General features: G+C 46.1%; 1 protein-coding gene across 5 annotated transcripts in view; it reads right to left on the minus strand.

The window, feature by feature from the left end:
• The window catches only part of LOC138569486 (metabotropic glutamate receptor 8-like), a 647,717-nt gene that overhangs the window by 551,803 nt on the left and 73,486 nt on the right, over positions 1 to 22,428 (minus strand). The window contains exon 1 of one of the 5 annotated variants that reach the window (XM_069647493.1): positions 5,807 to 6,054. The exons of the other annotated variants lie outside the window; for them this stretch is intronic. The gene's annotated coding sequence lies outside the window, so the exon portion shown is untranslated. Of the gene's footprint in view, positions 1 to 5,806; positions 6,055 to 22,428 lie in introns of those variants that run through there. 5 annotated transcript variants of the gene reach the window in all.

Here is a 22,428-nt window from a genome sequence, read left to right on the forward strand (position 1 = left end):
TGATTCCAGCATTCCTTCTGTCCTCATCCTCCTTGATCTTTCCTCTGCTTTCGACACGGTCAACCATGCCATCCTGATCAATCCTGATCAATCGACTCCATGAGAACCTGGGCATCACGGATCAGGCCCTTGAGTGGCTGACCTCCTTCCTCTTGGACTGCCCCTCCCAGGTCCAATGTGGTCCCTTTCTCTCTGCTCCATCCTCTCACTCTGGTTTTTCAACCTCTATGTGGCCCCTTTGGCCCACCTGATCTTTACATTCTCCTCTACCTTTCAGTGTTATGCGGATGACACTCTGCTTTCCTTCAGGCTCCCCTCAGACTCCTCTCCTCTCTCGCTCATTCTCCACTGTCTATCTGCGATTCAGGATGGTGTGCCTCTAACGATCTCTGCCTTAATGTCAGTAAGATGGAGATCCTTCTCATTTGGACTCCTGCCCCTGCTTTCCGTCTCTCACTCTGGCCGCACGCCTTGGGCCCTCTTCCTACGCCTTCCTATGAGGCAAACAACCCTGGTGTCATCTTTGACTCCACTCTCTCTTTCTCTCCTCACATCTTGGATGTCGCCAAGAAGTCCCACTACCAGCTGCTCCTCCTCAAAAGGACTCTTCCCTTTCTCACTTTCCCCCAGAAGCTCACTGTCTCCAGAGCCCTGGTTCTCTCTATGCTGGACTACTGCAACAGCCTCTTTCTCAATCTGCCTTGCTCTACTCTCCAGCCTCTGCAACTAATCCATAACAGGACTGAGAGACTTATCCTTGGCCTCAAGCCCAGGGATCGTATCTCTCCAGCCCTGAAATCTCTCCACTGGCTCCCAGTTGCTGCAAGTATAAAGTTCAAGAACCTTTGCATTGTCCACAAGGCTTTGTGGGCCCAGGGGCCGCACTACATCCAACACTCTCTTCCAAAATATCGTCCTTCTCGAGCCCTTTGCTCAGCTGCCTTCAACTCTCTAAGGGTTAGACACTTCTCCAGGCAGAGAGTGGGGGTAGATCTCTCTCCTCTGCAGGTGCCTCCCTCTGGAATACCCTCCCTGCCACTCTCAAACTTGAGCTGGACCACCTGAAGTTCCGGAAGCAGCTCAAAACTTTCCTCTTCTCCTCTGATTTCTCTCTCTCCCTCCCCTGCTGGCATACCTGACCTACCTGTCTGCTGTACCGACTGGTTGCTTGGCTACCCTCAGAATCTAACTGAGCCCAGACTCTTTCTTGATCAGTCACCCTTGCACTGCCTCTGGGCCTACCATGCACTTAGGGGCTGTAACTGTAACCCTACAGTCCCTTGTTCTCCTTCCACTACCCAGAGCCATGCTGCCCTGGCTGCACATACTGAGAGCATTGCTGCCCTGTTTTACCCTCCCCTCTCCCTTGCACTTCCCTCCCTTTTCCCTTGCACTTCTCGTTCTTGCACTTGCACGATCTGAATGACACAAGACCTAATAAGATTGTTTGTCTTGTCCTCCCTCTATCTTCCCTCCCTTGTCTTGTCGCGCCTAGAAACACTTGTGTGCTGGCGCGTTATAAATGACTTATATCACATCATTTGATCACAGATGCCCAGAAAAATATACAGTGCCGCAGTAAGAAACGGCTAGACTGGCAGCACCCAAATGGCAGTCTAGCCAGGTAATTCACTTAGCAGGGCAGCTCTATCAGAAATGCCCAGTTAAAAAAAATCATACCAAACTGCGGAATGACTAGACTGGCTGCACCAAAATGCCTCTCTAGCCACTAATACCACATATCATGCCTGCTTAGCCTGGACATGGATAGCATTATGATTTGTCGTTCAATCCTGCCCCCCCACACATTCCCTCTTCCTCCCACCCCTACCTCCAAAATCAGCTCCTTGGCCCAGAATTACCTCCATGTCCCTCTTCCTTGCCCCCAGAGATTACGGTTGAGGCTCCTTGCCTCATAGGTAAGTACTGGGATGAGGATGAGCAGGACTAGGAGTAATGAAGATTACAGGTAGCTAAATTAGGCATTACCTCCATGCACCTCTACCTCATCCCAGTACTTGTGTATGAGTCAGGGTGCCTTATACACAAGTACTGTCTCATACACACTGGGACGAGGAAGAATAGGGATAGGGGTAATGAAGATTACCAATAAGTAATCCAGGCATTAAACACAAGTATTGGTGCAACACCATTGAGTTGACTGGGATTCAGCACTCTCCCCCCTCAACCCCCCTGAAATGTTGGGCTATGTTGACTCGACCTGGCTGACCTTCAGACAGAACAGGACACAGATGTTAAACGGCACCTGGGATTCACTGTTAACAAGAACCCACCAATTACTAACATAAAGCATTTCACTGTTAGTACCTGCAAATGCCACATTTTTTAGGCAATTGAAACCTTGATGTGGGTTTAATACTTGCATGCCACGGGAGTGATTGACTGGGTAGAGAGGGAACAGGAGACCACTCATTCTCACAGCAGTCCATAAGTGGGTGCTTTCAGACTTAAATGAGAGAGTTAACTGCTTGTAACATTGAAGCTGCACTAGAATAGTCTCATTAAAATGTGTAAAGAAATTAGATGCCCCAAACAAATACGTTTGCCTTGCTCCACCACCCATGAAGTTAGCGCCTCTCCCAACATTTGAACGGTTAGCCCCCGAAATGTAGGTTTTGTTGCGCCCCTGAACGCAAGCACACACACCGTTCACCATATACACACACGCTCACCCAGCCATCCATACATTTAAGTGTGCATTCTTTCACCATACTGGCACACCCAGGCAGCCATCCACACATTTAAGTGTGCACCCTTTCACCATACAGGCACACCCAGGCAGCCACCCCTAAATTTACATGTGCATCCTTTCACCATACAGCCACACACTCCCAGGCACCCACCCATACATTTAAGTGTCCACCCTTTCACCATACACTCACACAAGCACACGTCATGGGGTTGAGGGGAGCCCTAACACTTCAAAAAGAAATTGGGCCTCATTACAATTATGCCAGACTACCAGCACCGTTGTTTCTGGGCCGGTATATTAGAGCTTGCGGGCGGTTGCCGTCCTGCCCGGCAGGTCAGACCTGCGTGCCTCTGTGGTCCCCATTCCCATACAGTCTGATAGGACTTTATGGAAATGGGGATTTACCAGACAGCCGGGGTTGTAATACCCCGGTATTACCGAGAAGTCGGGCGCCGGTAAATCATTACGGGTCCGGCAGCAGCCTGCTGGTAGCACCGGCACGGTTACCGCCAAACCCGTAATGAGGCCCATCGTTTCTTTTTGAAGTCACTCTGTTCATAAAGAAATTATTTACATTAAGGACCGAACCATAACGGAAATAATTTCTTTGTGAAGGCAGAGTGACTTCAAAAATAAACTATTTATTTTTGAAGTCATAAGGCTCCCCCCACCCCATGACATGGAGGCCTCCAGCCTAGGGTCTTCATTGCCATGTGGAGGGCAAAGCCCTCAGACTTCAAAAAGAAAGTTTCTTTTTGTAGTCACCGTGCCTTCATAAAGAAATAATTTCTGTTACAGAAATAATTTGTTTATGAATGCAGAGTGAATTAAAAAAGAAAAAAAATGTTTGTGAACAAAAAAATATATTTTTTTTTTTTCTACAAGTGGGGCCCCCTCCCAGGACATGAGCTGGCTGGGCCCCCCGCACCACAGGGGCTGCGGGGGGCCCTGTTACGCCAGTGGCTTCAGACCTATGAGCGGAACGGAGATGGCACTACTCGCTATATGGATGACCAAAAGGCCAACGCAGACTTCAACACGAACTCAGCACTTATACTACTCGACCTCTCAGCAGCATTCGACACAGTCAACCATAACACCCTCGTCAAAAGACTCAAAGAAATAGGGATCAGTGACAGGGCATTGCTGTGGATTAAATCTTTCTTGTTCAAAAAAACAGGAACAGTATGGCTAAAACCATTCAAATTCGCACCACGGGACACCACTTGTGGATTTCCACAAGGCTCCTCGTTTTCCCCACTACTGTTCAACAACTATATGATGCCACTAATCAACCTCATCAAAAGACACAGCCTCACATGCTAAGATTATGCAGACAATACCCAAATTATCTACAAAATCAACGATAATGAAGAGGAGAGCCCCACGCAAATACACTGTCTGAAAGAACTCTACCAATGGATGAACACTAATAACCGTAGCATTAAAACAGACAAAACGTAAAACATGATTACACCCAACAACCAAGGAAACAATCAAGACATCCCATGGCCCACAGAACTGGAACCCCACCTAAACCATAAAAAGTAGTCGAACACCTTGGCATTCTAATGAACGAGTGAACACTAGAGCCACAAGTAAATGTGATAATTAAAAAATACTTCTTCCATCTTCACATGATCAAAAAGATTCTACCCTTCCTATTCTTCATGCACAAAACACTTGTCATTATCAAACTCATCATGCCCAGGATAGACTATGCCAGCAGCGTAACTCTCTGGAAGAGACCACAGCACACCAGAGCTAAGGATGATACATTGGCTCCCAGTCGACAAACGAATCACCTTCAAAACAATGTGCATAACCCACATAGCAATCCACGGCCAGGGAGCGGAATTCATACAAAAGAAAATCACCATCTACAAACCAACAAGAACACTTACATCCAGCAACAACATTTCCCTAGAACCTAAATTCTACACAGGAAAAAGACTTGAAGGATCAGCCTCCTCCTGCATAGCTTTAAAACTCAGGAACTCCGTCCCGAGAGAAATAAGAACTACGGAAGACCATCTAAAATTCAGAAAACTACTAAAACCCCGACCCTTCAGCTCCAAAGTGGATGAAAATGACTGAACAACATCTATGCACCACAAAACGAATAAATACACAGAAAAGGAGCCCAGCAGAACAAAGGACGGGAAGAATAGACCCGACATGAATCAAGACCAAAGGAACCGACTCCCATCAATACAATCAAAGCCAATCCAGACAAAACCCAGCAAGTGAAACACACCTGGAAAGAGGGGAATACAGCTACTAAAGTACCATGGTAAAATAACCTGATACCATATTCCTACAGGCATTTAACCCACTGGCATAGGCTGGACTTATCCAACATACACACGATTTGGTAAATCAGCCACTCTCGCACTTAGCATGTATGTGCAGGTTAGCCGCGTTCAGCATCCAGTCTAATGGGATAGCTAAGCCTTCTGTCCCTGCTGCACCCTGAAACAGGCACTATATAACTGGGCCAATCGAGAAGGATTAACTGGGATGGGAAATGCATCAAACCTAATCGACTGATGGGAGCAGTTGTAACACACCCAGCTGTATCGAATAAGATAGGGGAGTGTGGCGCACCAGGGTGGAGGGCGGAAGATGGGAGAGGCTCCTCACCTGGAAGGGCGGCTGGAGACCAGAATTGTATAACACCTTGATAGAGCGCCAAAGATGGGAAGCGTCTCTCACTGGAATGGACGAACAGGGGAGATGTGACACACTTTAATGGGCTGCTGAGGGTATGAAATGCGTCACACACTAAGGAATGGGTTTGGGGTAGAAAGCGTGCCGCACACGTATTGAGTTTGGTGACAAGGGACATGTCTCTACTGGAGGAATTTGTGGGGGTGGCACTAGAATGAACCACAAGGGAAGGGATATGGGTCGCATTAAGTCCGAATATTGGGGGTAGGAAATGTATTGCCACAAACTAACTATACTAAAAACTCGCCCCTCTGCATACGCCTTCTCAAACTTTGAACTAAACACAACCATACCTCTACTGCAACACAAACCGCACGCACATTACAACACTCCGACAAGGAAACAAACCATAAACAATCTCACCTCAACACCACATGATGCCGACCAACCGAAATCGCACCAACGCCCAGTGACCGGTTTCTCGGAACTGAAGCCGCCAACAGCCCATCACAGCTCTCTCGCTCTTCTCCCGCTCAGTCCTAATAACAAACCACACCATCCCTTTGCAGATCCGCCAGAGCGTCAAGAGACCACGCAGGTGGCAACAGTGTGCGGTACAAGAACCTTTAACATAACTTTGCGAGCACCGTCGAGGAATGATTAGTTGGTAAAGTTAAACCTTTCCCGGATAAACCAGAAGAAAGTGTGGAGACAGAGCACACACAAAGAATAGTAATACCTTTCAGAAGATTGTTGCCCGGGGAGGCACGCCTGTCTCTCGCTTGTAGAACCAAAGGGACGTTTCTGAAAAGCTTTCTTCTCCTGGGGCTTCAGCCCACTTACTTTTTTTCTTTCTTCAGACTTTTGTTTATTATTAAGAAAATATATCACTGTAATGGGAGAAATGGATGCCTCGGGGAGTCCGTGCACTCCCAAGACACGAAGGCCGGTGCTGCGCGGGAAGAGCAAGCCTGGTGATGTGCGCCACTTCAAACAAGGCCGCATCCGGCCCCTGCAGCTAATCAGCAGTCAGGGCCGAGCGCAGGTCAGCGGGGCTTTGTTCCCTCTCCTCAGAAGCAGGTCGTCTGCCCCCCTTTGTGTATCTCCACCCCTCCCTTCCAAATTCAGGAGAACTTTAAAGCATGGGAGCGGCAAGCGGTGGGTGCGGGGCGCGTTCGGAGACAGCTCTGCATATTGGTGGACGCAAATTATTACAGATCAGGCTGGGCGTTCAAAGCAGCTGAGGAAAAAAGACCCAGGTCACAGATCAATGGACGATTGAAAATGCACAGTGGAAACACGCATGACGCTCGTTAAAAGCTCATAATTTACAAAGAAATTGGGGAAGAAACAGTCTCTCATGGGCGCTTACGCGGAGTGTAAAATTACATTTTGTACTGGGCGTTGTAAGTGAATAGAACAGGCTTGTCCAATATGCAGTGGTGTAGGCTAGGAAATCATGAAGTATGCTTGTGCGCCTGGCAAGGGTTACTGTGTGCTATGCTTTGATCACCAGAAGAGGTATAATCCGCCACTCGCGAGAGTTTGGGCGGGTGCTGCGGTCTGGGACACTCGGGGCCAGCTGAAGATGTTTCTGGAATCGTGTAGGGCGCATTTCAACATGATGTCTGGAGGCCTCTTTGTCTACTGGTAGGAAAAACAGACTGAAGCACCCATGAAGTTCTTAGATTATAATGGCGACATAACGGAATGCAGCGAGGGGGTTAATAGCCTCAGTAAATCACAGGACAGGGAGCCGGTGGGAGATGAAGCACTGAATATCCAGTGAAAAGCTATGTATTGCTTTTTGTCAGCACGGTGCTAATGTAGTGGAAAATGGAGTAAAAAGGAAACCGGATGATAACAACTGCTGGAGGGCCCGAGGAGGTCACAGCCTGAGGGCTCAGTAAAAGCAACTCTTGAGGTGCAAGTTGCAAAGTGCACATTTAATGTCCTAAATTAAAGAAATATTTTGCTTTGTGATAAGTCTTCCAACATAGGGACAGCTGCTCGCTGACCCCCTGAGGCTTGAGGCCCATTTCAATGAAAAAGTTGGAAAGGCCCTGATATCGTCCCTGGGGACACACGGCATCCCATCATTGGCCTGAGGGCTTGGCGGCCGACGCTTCAAAAGACAATAACCCTGAGAATCACCAACAGTTATGGGATTTCCTGGGTGGTTGATCGCAGGATTTCTGTCTTCGTAGTGCTTGGGCCATAATGGCCTTTTAAAGCCTGTGGCGAGGCGCATAAGGTTATCGATTTCATGTGGCACAGGCTGCTGTATCTTTTGGGGTGGGCTGGTCCTTGGGGTCAGTGTGGGACTTGGGGGTGTTGTCAGGGCCATCACGTAGGGGGTGCCAGAGGGGCTGCTTCATGTCAGTACTCACATACAAAAACGAAATACTTACTTTCCTATAAATATGCTGTTTGCAGCATGCACATTACAAAGGTGGGTGGGGAATCATTCCTGGCACCATCAGGTTTCTTAGCACATCATCAGAGCTGGAAATGGAAAACATTTATTGAGGCAACCGTCACTTCTTACGCGGGGCGGGGCTTTGGGAGGAAGGGAGCGGGGCCAAGGGGGGTGTCCCCGGGGCCAGGTTGCGCAACACACTATCTCTATATAGAACTCAATCCTGGCGATTTGCATAAAAGCACAGAGCATTATGGGAACAACATAATGTCCACAATTTTAAATGTTTAACTTGTTTTATAGTGATTCATTAAAAAAAACCTTTTAAGTGAATAATGGACTCTTCTATTTTGATTGGTCACAATATTCACCCTAATAAAGATGTCTGTAAAATCCGGTACATATATAACAGCTTGAACAGCTGCAAAGCTGTATGTGAGGCTTCAGCAGTTTCTGTATGCAGGCCCTAGTGCTGGGTGTTCTGAAGCTTGTTGCATGGGTGGTGCAGTGGGTGCAACCTGCGCTACAACAAGCATACTGGTTTCAGAAGACTAAGCAAGAACACAGAGTCTTCTGAAAGTGTCTGAACGCTCATTGAAGAATGGGTCATGCAGTGGCAAGCAGCCTGCACTACACACAAGGCAGAGGATCTGCTAGAGTTGTGTCTGGGATCTCTGGGGTCTGGAGGATAGAGCAGGGCTCCGGCAAGACATTTTTTGGCAGAGCACTGCTCCGTGTTGTTCTAGACCATTTCCTGCTCTGCACAGCATAACATAAACTTCAACTTAAGCTGTAGGGTGCTGGCTGGCTTCAAAAGGAGTGTGATTGCAGCTCCCACCGAGACCCTCTGAGCTGTGCTCTGCACACAGAATTCAGCACTCAGCAACCTGGACACTGTGTTGTTTCAAGTGCTTTACAGGACATGTTGTGGGTCTGCTTGTATGCACATACCGAGATGTCCCACCCTGTGATAGGCCCCAACCTGGCTATCACATGCAAGGAAGTCACTGGCCTTCTGGTTTTGTGTGTTTTTTTAACAAGACTTGCACAAGTCAAGATCATGTTTTGTCTCCTGATGAAGCTCTGGCAACTCAGTTTAATAATACCAATTGAATCTGTAATGCATTACATGTTTACTGTAGTTACCCAATTTGTCCATTCACTATAGCACAACCTATTGAGCATTTTAATCATACGAATCACAAACAATAACCAGTTGAAATGCATATTGATAGGCTTTCTGATAGTTATATTGTCTTTTGGTTATTATCAAACATTATACACTTTTACAAACATCAGTTAATTCAAGAAAAGTCTGGAAATAACACAAATTCATGTAGTATAGCAGTTATCAAAATCAATAATAAATATACAAGTCAGGCACAAGGATAAAAACAAGAAACGTGTACTTGCTCCTTATAATGACCTACTTAGCCTGTAACATACCAGATTATATGGCCACTGCATTCAATATTGATAGGTTTGAGTTCCCTCATGGTTAAGATAGCTCAGCGAGTTAAGTACTTGTTGCAGAGATCTGTATTGATATGCTGTACCACAGCAGGCAATGCCGAAAAAACAGAATTAACCTGTGTGCCCTCTCCATCATTTGTGCATATAAACTGTATATGGGGGCCAACCCCCCTCTTCTAAGTACAGATAACATGATAGGCAGATCCATGATTACATTATTGCAGAAATCAGGATTATAACGTCTTTTATTTAAGGTAAAAGGTGCACATGGTGCTGTGATATCTGGGTTAAAATGGCCCAGGAAGTGAAGGGTGCTTTAAACATCACACATATATGATGAATATATAAAAATATATTATGAAAAAGAGATTAAGTGAGAAATGCTTAAACAAATAATTAATGGCTCCCTGAAGTTTAGCACAGTGGCACACAGAGATATTTCAGAATGGATACCTGGAGCAAAATGGTGTCAAGTGTGAAAGCCTTGGCTCATGCTGATAAGCAACAGAGTCTTTGGCAGCAAATCGCAGGGAGATCATTGAGTCTGGAAGTTTAATATTGCAATTTGGCAGGAAAAGAAGACAAGATTGATGATGGAGTCAAATAAGGGCAAGGGAAATTACCAATTTGAACAGAACAGCTGTGTTACTTGGCATCACAATTGATCTTATATTTATTTTTCCACAGTATACGGGCTAACTAAACTTGACAAGGCCTTGAGAAGCATACAAGGGATTGACTTATGTTTTTTTGGCAGAAGATGAAGAATGTTGTAATTGTGTTCAGCTGGGTTTAAAATAGCCTATCAGTCTGTGTCAGACAGCAGGTGTTAATGCCAAGTATGCTAATGTGGGCTTGGGGTGCACCGGATAAGTCACCCTATCACAGACAAGTGAGTCTTATTCCTCTGGCTAAGAGAACGCATCAGAAGCATACTTTCACCAAGTAGTAATTTGCATGAGGCTGTTGCATTATCCAAATAAGCCTATATAAGCAGGTTGAAGTCAAAATGTTGCTGTGTGTTTTTTCAGAAGTGTCTTGTGTACTCATCAAACAAAGACTGCTGAGAAAACCCCCCTGGTGCCTGATTTCTTTTGTTCCTGTTTCTGAGCCGGAATTCATGGATGGCAGAAAGCTTGATGGGACGAGATCTCACTGTTCAAAAGCTTTTGCTAGTGACACTCACTGGGCTACAAAAAATGTACCTACAACAATAAACACCTGTTTAAAATGCTAAAATAGTACTAAGATGATGCAGTCCTACTTACCGTCCCCAATAAGGAGGACATTGTGTTGGTTGGGAGATGTTGTTACGTAGTCAAATTAGAGATTGTGAAACCAATGTGCAGAGGCCAGTAGCCGAGTTTTACCACCAGATAATACAGTGATCCTAAACAAATCATCTTCATTAATTGTACAGTACTAATCTAGCTTCAGTGAAAAGGTTTGCAATGTCACATTCTGCGTGCATTCCTTAGCCCATTGACTGCTCTATACCTTCATCTAGAACACTTGAGTAGAAAAGTCCTAGACTCAAACTTGCACCATTCCTCTAGAATTTACGATGTTCTTTATGTCATGAGTCGTCACAGTCTGTGTCAAACAAGCACTATGTGCAGGCAGCCTTATCACACAAGTATTTTGTTGAGTGTTTCAAAATCTTCAAAATCACTGCAATTAGGGCTTGCCCGTGAAGACTCCCATTTATGATGTAGAAATACAACTTCAATCCTAGTCCTTTTGCATAATAAGATCCTAAAAAGATTTTTTTAAAACATGTTATGTTGGTTTGTCATGTGATTGTGCACTTTGCTTGCCAGGTCTCTGAAACATGTAATTATTTTAGTTTATGGATTTTCACAATGATTTTATTTTGATGCTTGACAAGAATTAGGAAATAATGTAGTCAAGCGCAAAAGTTATAGAGTGGGCTCAAATCCCAGCTTTACCAATTAACATGAGTGTGTGATCCTCGCCGACACATTTCATTTCAGTGTCTATCCTGTTATAAATGACAGTACCTAAATATTTCAAAAGTGTCAGTCATTCACAAGGACGTAGCTGCCAGGGTAACTGCTTCAAATAAGCTTCACTCATGGGCTTACTGGTTGTGGTGTTGCTTCATATAGTATTGTAGTGGCCATTCATATATTACACACCCATAGTCATTTGATTATTGGCTCACCCATGGCAACAGCACTTGAAAGCCAAGCTTTTCTAATCTGTCTATTTTTGGATATGCGCACCTTCCTGGTAACCTCTAACAGGCATCCACTACTGATGTTATATGTGCACCTGCCTTGTAATCTTCATCCTATATCCAGGCTTGAGCAATTGTACTTTCTGTGATGCTGCAAATCTGAGTTCTGTATCTATGCTGGGGTATGTGTAACCTTTTAATATTGTTACTGATCTGTATGTGGCAGTAACGCTGTTACCGCTGCATTACCGCTCGGCCCATTCCCAATTTTGGGTGGAAAGTTGGGAGATTCAAATCTGCCGACTTTCCACCCGTTTCTGGCATATTTGTTGCAGCGCAATTTGCGAAAGGGTAAATGTGCCAAAAATGCACCATAGAGTCCTATGGACTCTGAATAAAATGGGGATTTACAGCCTTGCCGCAACTCGGGATTCGAAGCTAATAGCACCGGACTGAGTTGCAGTAACGCTATTTGCGTTGGGCGGCATCCCGGCGGATTTGCCGCGTTGATACCGCCCAACCTGTGATGACCCCTTATATCTTCTTCGTGGCTGCTGTTGTTGAAATTGTACCTATGCTAGAACACAACTACCCAATGAGTACCCATGTTGTCCTTGTAATTGCACTTTTCTCATTATTCTGATTCTAGCACTGAGGAAGGCAGGTCAGAAGATCCCATGCTTATTTTGATCTCTGCCAGGGGAGGATATTAAGCTATTGATTGTTCGGAGGGTTGCGGGAGGTGGCGAACAGAGGTTCCTGAGCACCTTCATTTTTCTTTTTGATTTTTGAGGAGCCCCCAAGTGTGTCTGCACCAACAACCCTTAAAATGCCACTGTTCAAACCAGGAATTTGGTGGCATCTTTTTTGTCAGCATAAAGGATGTTTCATGTCTCGAGGTTTTTCTGTAGGAATTGCTAATGTGGTTCATTGCCACTAGCTGGAAAGCAGGTGAAGGAGGGGCGGAGAGTCACTGCTCTACATCTTCACAATAGTTTGTGTTGAGTGGAACCTGCACACAGTGGATGAAAGTCTCTGGAGACACCGCCCTGGAGAGATGCACAATCTTTGCTAGATTCTTTCAAAGATTTGTCACGTAGATGGAGTTTTAATGTAAACTTACTTAGATAAATCACTTTTAAAAATAAAATGCGTGTAAATATGCATATGCATGTGATAAAAACCTTAGGAATACAATTCTCCTGTGGAGATAGATGACTTTGTTTTCTTTTATTTGCAGCCAGAATAAACCTATTTTGGAGTTCTCGATGCATATAACAAAGGGGGCAAGGGAAGCGGATGGTCCCTGAGTCTCCTGCTAGTAGTGCTACTGCTCCAGTGCAAAAAAAAGTAAAGAAGGCATCACCAAATGTTTTCCTCCGGGCCTCACAAAACCCTGCGACAGCTCTGGGTGTTGTAGCTATGCTGGGAGTCGGGGTAGTGTAACAGCAGGTTCAAGCCTGCCCTGGGCAGGTTGGTGTGCCAGTTGGTGACGCTCTGTGAGTACCCTGAGTGCGACAATATAAAAAAAATACATCAATAATAAAGTAGTGTGGCCTCCTGCACCTCGGGTACTGTATTGGCCCGTTGGGTGTTTTGGGGGGTGGCACACCCCTTTTGCTTGTGTATGCAGCTAGTAACTTTAGTGGCAAGGATTTTTCAGATTTGTGCAGGAAGCTGGTTCGGCCGGGGTCTCTTTGGTGGAGTGTCTTGGGTAGGGGTGCGATGACCTAGCATGTCAGTGGTTAATAGCGAAGAGCACAGTACGACTCTCCCCATAATGAGCAAGGCCGGGAGCCTTCTGTTCATGGGGCCAGTGTCTTGCCGTTTTGGCCCTTACCTGGCTGTTCTACCTAGCTGGGAACGGAGTTAGGATTTAGATTGCCTCCGCTTGTGGTCTACTGGGCATTCAGCAAAGACTTGACTTTAGACAATTCTGCAGGTTTTGGCACAAATGCTCGAGGTCTGGAGAAAGACATGCAGACATGCAATGTGCAATAGCATAGGATGAGGCAGTTTTCAGTGATGGGGGAGAGCTAACCAAAGGGGTGTTGGGGGAAAGACATCCTATGCCGGTTAAGGTTCAATGATTGGGGGAAATACGGGATTCTTTTCCTGAGAGGGAAAGGGCACTGGGAGATGGTTCCCTGCAGTGTTTAGGTTAGAGTACAGAGGTCCTAAGGTGAGGAGGTGGGTGGAGTAATTGGTGTCAACAAGAAGGCAACCTGTTGTGGTGGAGAGAAGATCCTTACATTGGGTGGTGGAGGTGGGATAGAGTTCCCCTTTTCCAACTGGCCATTGGAATATCTGGGGGTTTCACCATTGGGGTGGTACCTAAGGAGAAGCCGTGGGAATTTGCTCATTCACCATTTGTCATGGCTCGAGGACCTGTCAGTCCATATTTCAGTGATCAAGAGGAATGAAGGAGGGGGTGGGGGTGCGTATTCAAATATTGATCAGAGCACGTAAGAGGCAACTGTACTTAAAGTCGGCTTATAGATTGATACCAGGCCATCCTCATGGCTACTGGATGTTGGGGGCAGGACCTTTGTGGACAGGGCTATATGTCCATCTATAATTGTTCATTATTAATGCGCTTAATACCAGGAGTGGTTTCTAAGTGTGGATTCGGGATTCGAACCTGTGTTGCGTTGCGTTGTCTTGCCCCTGAGCTATCCTTCCAGCCCATAGGCTGTTAGAGCACTTCATCGCTTTTTGGCAATGTTGGTTTCAGCTCACTTTTGGCGAATGGTTGGATGCCTCACTGTCTGGAGGATTTCATTAAATTGGGGTGTTCTGATAATGAACAGGAGTGTGGTAGGTTGCTGCAGCTATTTGAGGGCTTTATGGAGTTCCGCAAGCACCACAAAAAATGGAGGGGCCGCCCATGGGATTAGCCTTATTGGGAATTTAATTGGCTTCAGTGGCTGTCTATGCCAGGCTGCCTGCAGGGATGTTTTGTGTTTTTATGTTTATGGGATGATGATTTGGCTGAAGAGAAGTTAGAGTTGAGGATGGTTCAGAAGTTGTTAGGGCATTTCAATGTTGCGTGTAAAGTGGAGGCTCCAGGTATTACTTTCTGTAGAAACATAGCAATTAGCATTAAAGGGGTTAGAGTACCTCATCACGGGAAAGCGGATTTACAAGTCTAGCTGATTTTCTTGGAATCACTTTAATATGGCTGCCTCGGGAGCTGGAGGTGTGCCCGGTGCAGATTTTTTCAGTGCTGCTGGGACGGGAGGCTTTGGTGTGTAGAGCCATGGGCAGTGTTCCGGTAGGGCTATGGCTTAGCATTGTGTTCCTGGAGTTTTTCCCATTGGTAGTGGTGCTGGTTACGCAGGGTTATAGAATGTTGGCGAGGGCTCTTGTGCATGTGGGTGGGTCATGTCTGAAGTCATTCTAGATGTTCGAGTTCTTTAGGAAGTGCCTGCGGGGCATAAGGGTTACCGGAAAGGGTGTATGGTACCCATGGCATAGGTGCATACGCTGATCAGACAGTTAGCAAGGGATAAGAAGGTGTTATGTTTGTTGAGGTTGTTTATGTTGGGCTGTCTGGAGAAAAACATTGTATTTCAGGCTAGGCTTGTTTTGGGGCTGGATAGATGGCAGATATTCCGCGGGCTGTCCCCAGGTGCGGATGACCAACCAACAAGTATGAATCAGGAGTTATGGGAGTTGGGATGATGAGAGTGTTACAGCTGATTGAGTGCTCTTGGCTCCATCGATGCTTTGCCATGCTCAGGGTCAGAATTCATGAGTAGCTGGGCAAGGCTTGGTGAGATTCATTGGGGTGGGGGTTGGTGATATGAAAGGGCTTGTCTTCGATAACCATTGCATGTGGCCTACTTTGGAAAATGGTTTTGGGGATATGAGTCATCAGCGGGAAGGGCAGGGGGGGGATGGGTAGGGAAGGATGCTGGAGGATTGAGCTAGGGAGAAAGGATCAAGAGGGCATTGGCAATGCCATTGTTACTGGCTACTTTAGCAGAGTGTTAAAGATTTACTTTTTGTTGTTACCCCTGGTATTGTTGTAGACTCTGTGGCCAGTGAGATGTTCTGCAGCACTGGAATTTGGCTCTGGTGAAACTCTTTCGTGGGCTGGAAACCAAGTTGAGCAGAGGCCGGGTTGGGGGAGGCAGCTGAGAGTTAGTTATGGCTCTGCTCTGCTTAAGTGGCGTGGTTTGGGGGTATGAAATGAGGCCGTTCATGCCAATGTTGGTGACCATGAAGGAAGGTCACTCCATAGCCGTGCTGCTAGTGATTCATCTGGAGGAAAATGACCTGGGAAAAGAAGCAAGTGTGGTGTTAATGAGGGCTATGAGGAATGCTTCAACGGCAGTGAGGAGGCAATGAGGTCTGACAGGGATCTTCTGGATGGCTTTGCTGACCAGGATGTTCTGGGCTGGGTGAGAACTCAGCCTGCCATGGACAGGACACGGGAAAAGTTCAATGAGATGGTGGCCTGTTGGCATAACTGTGAGGTTAAGGTCAGAGTGCACAAAGGGATAAAGTACAAAGGGATTTATATGTTGAGGTAAGATGGTGTTCATTGAGCCTTTATGGGCAACAAACTGCGTTTGTCGGGATTATATTGGTTGCTGGAAAACTTTGTTGAGATGGGCAAGTAGCGTAGATGGCTTTGGGTGAGAGGGCTGTTAGGGAGACAGGACAACTTCTAAGGGGGGATTTCCCTAAGTGAGAGAGCAGTTTCAGGTGGGTGGGGCAGGGGCTTCTAGGGCGGTACCGTTACCTCTACCTGGGCACAGACAGCCCAGCCTAGGGCATGAAGATATGGGGAGAAGTAGGACTCATACAGAGGAGCGAGGTAGACAGGTGAGTCTATGCAGGGGGAGCTGCTGGGGTCATGGCGGAGAATGGTTACCAGGATTGGTGGTATGGAGGGTGAATTGAGGGTGCGTTTTTTTTGGGACAGGGGGCTGGGTTAGGTTGGTGCTCTGTATTAACGAGTTGTGAATGTAGGTGTCCCCATTTCACCTGTGCAATCCCAAAAAGCGAAATTTCACCGCATTTTTCAGCAGTATTTTGTATAAGGGGTTGAGGTTCAGTGGGTAGCAAGATAGAGAGTATAGGGGTAGGGCAGTAGAGGGGAAGTGGTAGGATAGGATACAAGGGGGCAGCCCCCCTTAAAATGGTGCAGTAAAAATCACTGCAATGTGCACCACGGGAAATGCCATGCAGCTGTGAGGGCACTGGCCTGCTGAGACAGCAAGCCAGGTTGCCATGCTTTCTGTATGCTGCTTTTCTAACCTGTCATATTAAAGCATTCTGTGACACATACGTTACATGTCTGGGTACGGGTCAGGCAGCCAAGTCCACACAAAGGGCCGTCCTGTTTTTGGCCTTTGGGACCAGGTATCACTTCGAAGACAGACTTACAAGAATCACCAACAGTTTTTCCACTGGTGGCTGATCCCCGCCCACTTTCCCCTGTTTTTTTAGCTAGTTGGTTTGAGGGAACGTCGTTGTTGTCTCGTTCTGGGGTATTAAATAAGGTGAGGGGAGGGATTGCCGTGCGTGGGTGATGGGGCCTTCTACCATTTCCCTTTTAGTGGCCTGGTTTCATTGTGTATTGCTAAAGATTGGAATCTTTTTTGTGATAGCAGGACGTTATTGTCCTGTCTTGTGTATAATTTCTGTCACTGGTGGGATGGGTCGGCCAGGTGTATTGCCTAAGGGTACAGAAGAGAGGGCTAGCTAAATTCGGTAAGTAGGAGCAGTTTCTTGGGGGTGGGGGGTCAGGGAGCTAGGGAGGGGCCGTTAGCTCTATCTGGGTAAGGACAGGCTAGCCGAGAGCATGAAGTGTTGGGGGAGGAGTCGGACTCATAGGGAGGAGTGAGGTAGACAGATGATTTGAAGCAGGGGAGCGACTGATGTCGCAGCTATGAATGTTTATAGGCATTGGAGATGGGAAAGGCGATTTCAGGCTGGGATTTAGGGGGGGCGGTGGGTTAGGTTGATACTCTGTATTACCGAGAGGGGCATTCGTCTATAAGGCGACAAGTCATTTTAGCTTGCTTTGACCTGTCACATGAAGCACAAGTTACATGCCTGGGTGCTTGCTACGTTTCACCCAATGGCAGGCTGAACCTCGTGAAAAACACGGAATCAACCTTGCCCCAAAGCCACACCTCCATCTACGTCTCTGACTTGGTACGTTCGACGGTATATGCACTGGCTGTAAACTAGGTACTGGATGGCGTGTCTCTTATGGTGCAAGAGAAGGCCCTGCATGCTGACTGGCCCTGGTCATGTACGAGGCATCATTTTTCTCTAGGTTCAAGGACACCTGTGTTATGGATCGCAATTACTTAGATTGTAATCATTTATTCTGGGATTTGTACGGCACTACACGCTCCCCACCGTCTGCCTTGAGGTGCTAGGTTAAGCAAATAATGTGGCAAGGAAGGTGGAGACCATTCAAGATGGCCGTCAATTGGCCAGATTGCCACAGTTATGAAGATTACATCCACAGGCAAGCAGGTGCAAAGAGTAAAACCACGATGGGCCTCAAGATGCGGAAGCCTGTGGAGATCCAACTGCCACTTGTGTATTCTCAGGGCCTGTCCTAGGCTTCTCGGGAAGCGAGAACTGCTTTGTCAAAGGTGAAGGGCTTTATAGAGTTGTACTTATCTAGCTGGCATAGCTTCACCAGAAAGCTGTCTTCACACTGCTTGTGAATTCGAGGAAGTGCGTCTCAGCAACCAGGTGTGCCATGAGGGCATTGCAGAGGTTGGGTGGAGCCCAGGGCAGGTGGAGTTCTTCCTGCGTATCTCTTAGGTTCCACATTATAGATTCCTGGCGTTTGTGAGGTGCATAGTGCTGGAATATTCAGAATATGAAGCTTGGGGTGCTGTGTGGAGGCATTTGTAGGCGAGGCACAGGGTAACAAGGTTATGAAAGCTTCTCTTTCGTTAACTGGGATCCGGTGTAGGGCCTTCAACCTTGGCTAGATGTGGCCTCAACTTCGCACTGGGAGTACATAAGATGAGGTGCCTCATTTTGGATTGTTTGGAGCTTGTTGACTTCACTGGGAGTCGGGTGTAAAGACCATTGCCGTTGTCTGCTCTGTAGAAGGTCACTACAAACACGAAGGCGGTTTTAACTGCAGCAAAGGATCACATTGAATCAGTGTAGGTGGTAGAGACCACTACTAGTCCATTCATAAAGTGCAGTGATGGAGTTATTGAACAAGTGCATCATTATTGCTATCTGGGTTTGGAGATTTTGTCCAGAAAGGGCAAAGATCTTCTGGGAAGAAAACGTGCAAAAGCATTGGCTATTATGGCAACGGGTAGGCAATTTGCCAGCCAGGTGTACCGCTGGATATAGCCTTATCGTTATTATTCATATTTACAGGCAGAAGTTAATCTCTGTAATTTGAAGCCGGGGAAGGGAGCTCAGCCATTCAGGTGCCTGGAGCAGCAGGCGAGAATACACAATCCCCACCTGGCGTCCCAGCCACCAAGTCCCTACCCTGGGTGGTGCTTTTTGTTTAATTCTTTCAATGAGGGGTGGCAACAGGGAGCATCTCCATGTTGCCTCCCCACCCCAAAAATGACCCGATTCACCCGCCACCCTCTCCACTTACCCACGGGAACAGAGCATTGAGCTCCAGTCAAAGCACTCCTCCCCCCGTCTGGCTCCCCCGTCTGGCTGCCATAGACATGGAAAAGGGACTTAGTCGGCCATCTTTTTTCATTTTCTTTTTCATTTTTCATCAGGAGATCAGCTGCGCAAGCAGTGCAGATCACCCGATGAAAATTTAAGAAATCCATTCACACCCTGGAAGTACTCCAGGCTGTGAATGGCTTTCATGCCCTGCCAGGAGGGCAGACATGGCCTTTTAACGGCCCACAGCCCGAACTGAGGCCCTCGCTTCACCTGGGCCTGCCTTAACTCATGCTGGCGGGCTGTTAAAGGCCATGTCCGCCTTCCTGGCAGGGCATGAAAGTCATATTCTCTTTGCACTTGAGACCTTATATAGAGATTATACGGTTTGGGCAAACAGACTGGAGGGGGTTGTTTGGAGAAAAGTCCTGGTTTTGACAAAGTCTACTCCTCTGGAGGCAGTGAGATTGGAGTTGGGCTTGATCTCCCTTCCAACCATGATTGAGATCAACCATGGAAAGCTTTTTATATAAATGATGTGTGCAGAGGTGGGCTTGTTACTGTTTCTTTATTTATGTATGTATGTATGTATGTATGTATGTATGTATGTTTGTATGTATGTATTTATTTATTTATTTATTTATTTATTTATTTATTTATTTATTTATGGCATTTGTAGAGCGCACCAAACCCATGGGTATCCGGGCGCTGGTCACAGAGAGAAAAGATACAGACGTGTTCTTACTTAAACACAATAAGGTTTACAATTATAGAAGAGCATAATGGTTTGACCGGTTAAGGATCTAACGTGAATAGTCATGTTTGAAGGCCTTTGCAGAAGGACCAGAATGGGGATTCTGATCTCAGAGCAAGCAGGAAAGCGTTCCAGTTTTATGCAGCCACAACTGGGAAGCTACAGCCCCTTGTTTTTGCAGCTTAAATCTGGGAATGGAGTGGAAGCACGAGGGGCGGCCCGGGTGGGTCTCTTGGATTGAGGTTTGGTGACATTTCTGGATAAGTATCTAGGGGCAGTGTTTGACCAGCATTTGTGCATTAACAAGGGTGTTTTGAACAAGATGCATTCACGAACAGGCAGCCAGTGGGCATTCCGTCTTGCAGGAGAGATATGCTCTTTAATTGCAATATCCAATTCTGCTCTTGTTTTGTATTACCTGTAGATATTTCATGTTCCACGTGTTAAAGCCTGCGAATAGGGCATTGCAATAGTCTATTCTGGAAAGAATAAGAGCTCTCTCAAACGTGATGCAACTTTCAGGCGTCTGAAAGGTCTACAGGTGTTGATATGTTTACAGGTGAACGCTGCTGCAGAGGCAATGGCATTTACCTGTCTTGTTAGGGAGAGCGAAGAGTCCAGATAAACCCCCAACGTTTTTACTTCTTTTGAGACTGGAACAAGGTCACTGTCGATGACAAGATTCATAGTCTCCTTAAAGTTTTCTTAAGCCAGCTCATGTTCCAATGAAGAGCAGCTCAGATTCCTCATTGTTTAGGCATAGGGCATGTTGCGCCATCAAGCCTGGATGGTTTGATAGATGTTGTTCAGTGCATTGGAGTCGATATTGTAGTTATCTGAGATGGGAAGAAGGATCTGGGTACCATTGCATAGTTAGTGTAGGAGATGCCTAGGTCATCCGGGAGGTGGAATTGCGGCTTAGTTATTATAGAGTGTAAATGTGTCATTGGTATTAGCTGCGGCATCCCCAGCAGTATACGTTTTCATCCGGACAGTGGGGGGCCAATGTCAGCAAGGAGGTGGGATGATCATTAGCCATCGCTGTGTTGGCGTATGTAGAGCGGATGCCTATGGCGATATTCCTGGACTTGATTGTACGATAGTCGAGACTGTACTGGGAGGCAAGTGCGGTTTACTAGTGCTGGCGCTATCGGCCGGGGGACTGTGCAAGAAACTATGAAGGGAGCACCCTTTCGGTGAGTCCTTACTGCTGTATATTGTGAAGAATGCGTTATTAAACCAGAACAGCACTGTGTTATTGGCACATACAAAGTTCAATTAGTGTTTTTTTCAGCTCATTGGGTGGAGACCTGCTTGGGAATATGGTATAGGCATTATGATGAAATAATGTTGTAACTTTGCAGAGAAATGGGATTGGGCGAGTAGCCACAATATAATAGCTAGTTAGAAATCTCTCATCACCCTATCCCAGATGTTTTTTTCTATTTAAGAACCCACAGTTCTATATACGCCATATTCCCTCACGAGATGTTAGGTTGTTCATGTTACATAGATTCAATAAATTGGATGTCTTGGCTGATAGGAGTGCCTGGTTGGGCATCCCTCAGTGCAATACAATTTGTAGGATGTGCCTAGATCAGAATGAAGTCGAGACTATTAGACATGTCTTAACATCATGTCCTGCCATGCAAAGGGTCTATATTGACTAATACAGTAAACATGTGGAACACAATCACATAAAAAGGAGAGAGAATGTTTGGCTGAGAAGTGTTTCAGGTTGTAGTTTAGGCATGGCTATAGCAATTGTAGATGTCCAGAAGGCTGCTGACATTATGTTGTTAAATAAAAGGGATTTAGTTAAGTTGGATAAACCACTGCGGGTGACTGGGCCAATCAGTTGCACTGAGTAAGATTAATCTGAGGAAAGGTGTACTGGAATCCTGTATATGTTATGTTGAAAGATAAATTGTATATATTCTTGCTTTTATGTACATTTTTCGGTTTTTAGAAATGTATATGCTATGGATTTCTTATACTGTATTTAATATTTTATATTGTGCAGATGCTGTGTGAAAAGATTATAACTGTAACATGCAAAATTAAAAGAAATTAAACAGAATATGTCTTTGTGTGCTGAGGACTTGTCCCCTTTTGGTGTAAGAGATATACTTGTTTGCTGGGGACTTTGATAGATGTGCCAGTGTCACTTCTGCTTTTTCTTGACGTTTTGTGTCTTGGTTAACAATAAACAGGTGCAGAGGGTTTGGGAGTTGTCTTTGTTTTAGGTTCAATCAGAAACAAAATACACCGATGAATAGGTTCAAGGGTACTCATACACGAAGGGCTCCCACAATTGGTTTGAACAAATGACTCTTCGAAATTGTTATCATAGAGAAAGATCTCTAGAGGACTTTTTATGTTGTAATTGCATGAGTCAAAAACACCACAACAGGTTCGTAGTTGCAAGCATGGGCCACCTCTTACGGTGGAAGCACTCTTCTTGTGGAATGAATTTAAGTAAATAAGTGCACATTTCCTATCTTTAATGGTCTTAGCATCAAGAGGCTGAACGCAAACTTTACACAGTTGATCAAAGCAACACGCTCAGG

The sequence above is a fragment of the Ambystoma mexicanum genome, chromosome 2q (genome assembly GCF_040938575.1).
Source record: "Ambystoma mexicanum isolate Mex_15411 chromosome 2q, UKY_AmexF1_1, whole genome shotgun sequence".
Lineage (NCBI taxonomy): Eukaryota > Metazoa > Chordata > Amphibia > Caudata > Ambystomatidae > Ambystoma > Ambystoma mexicanum.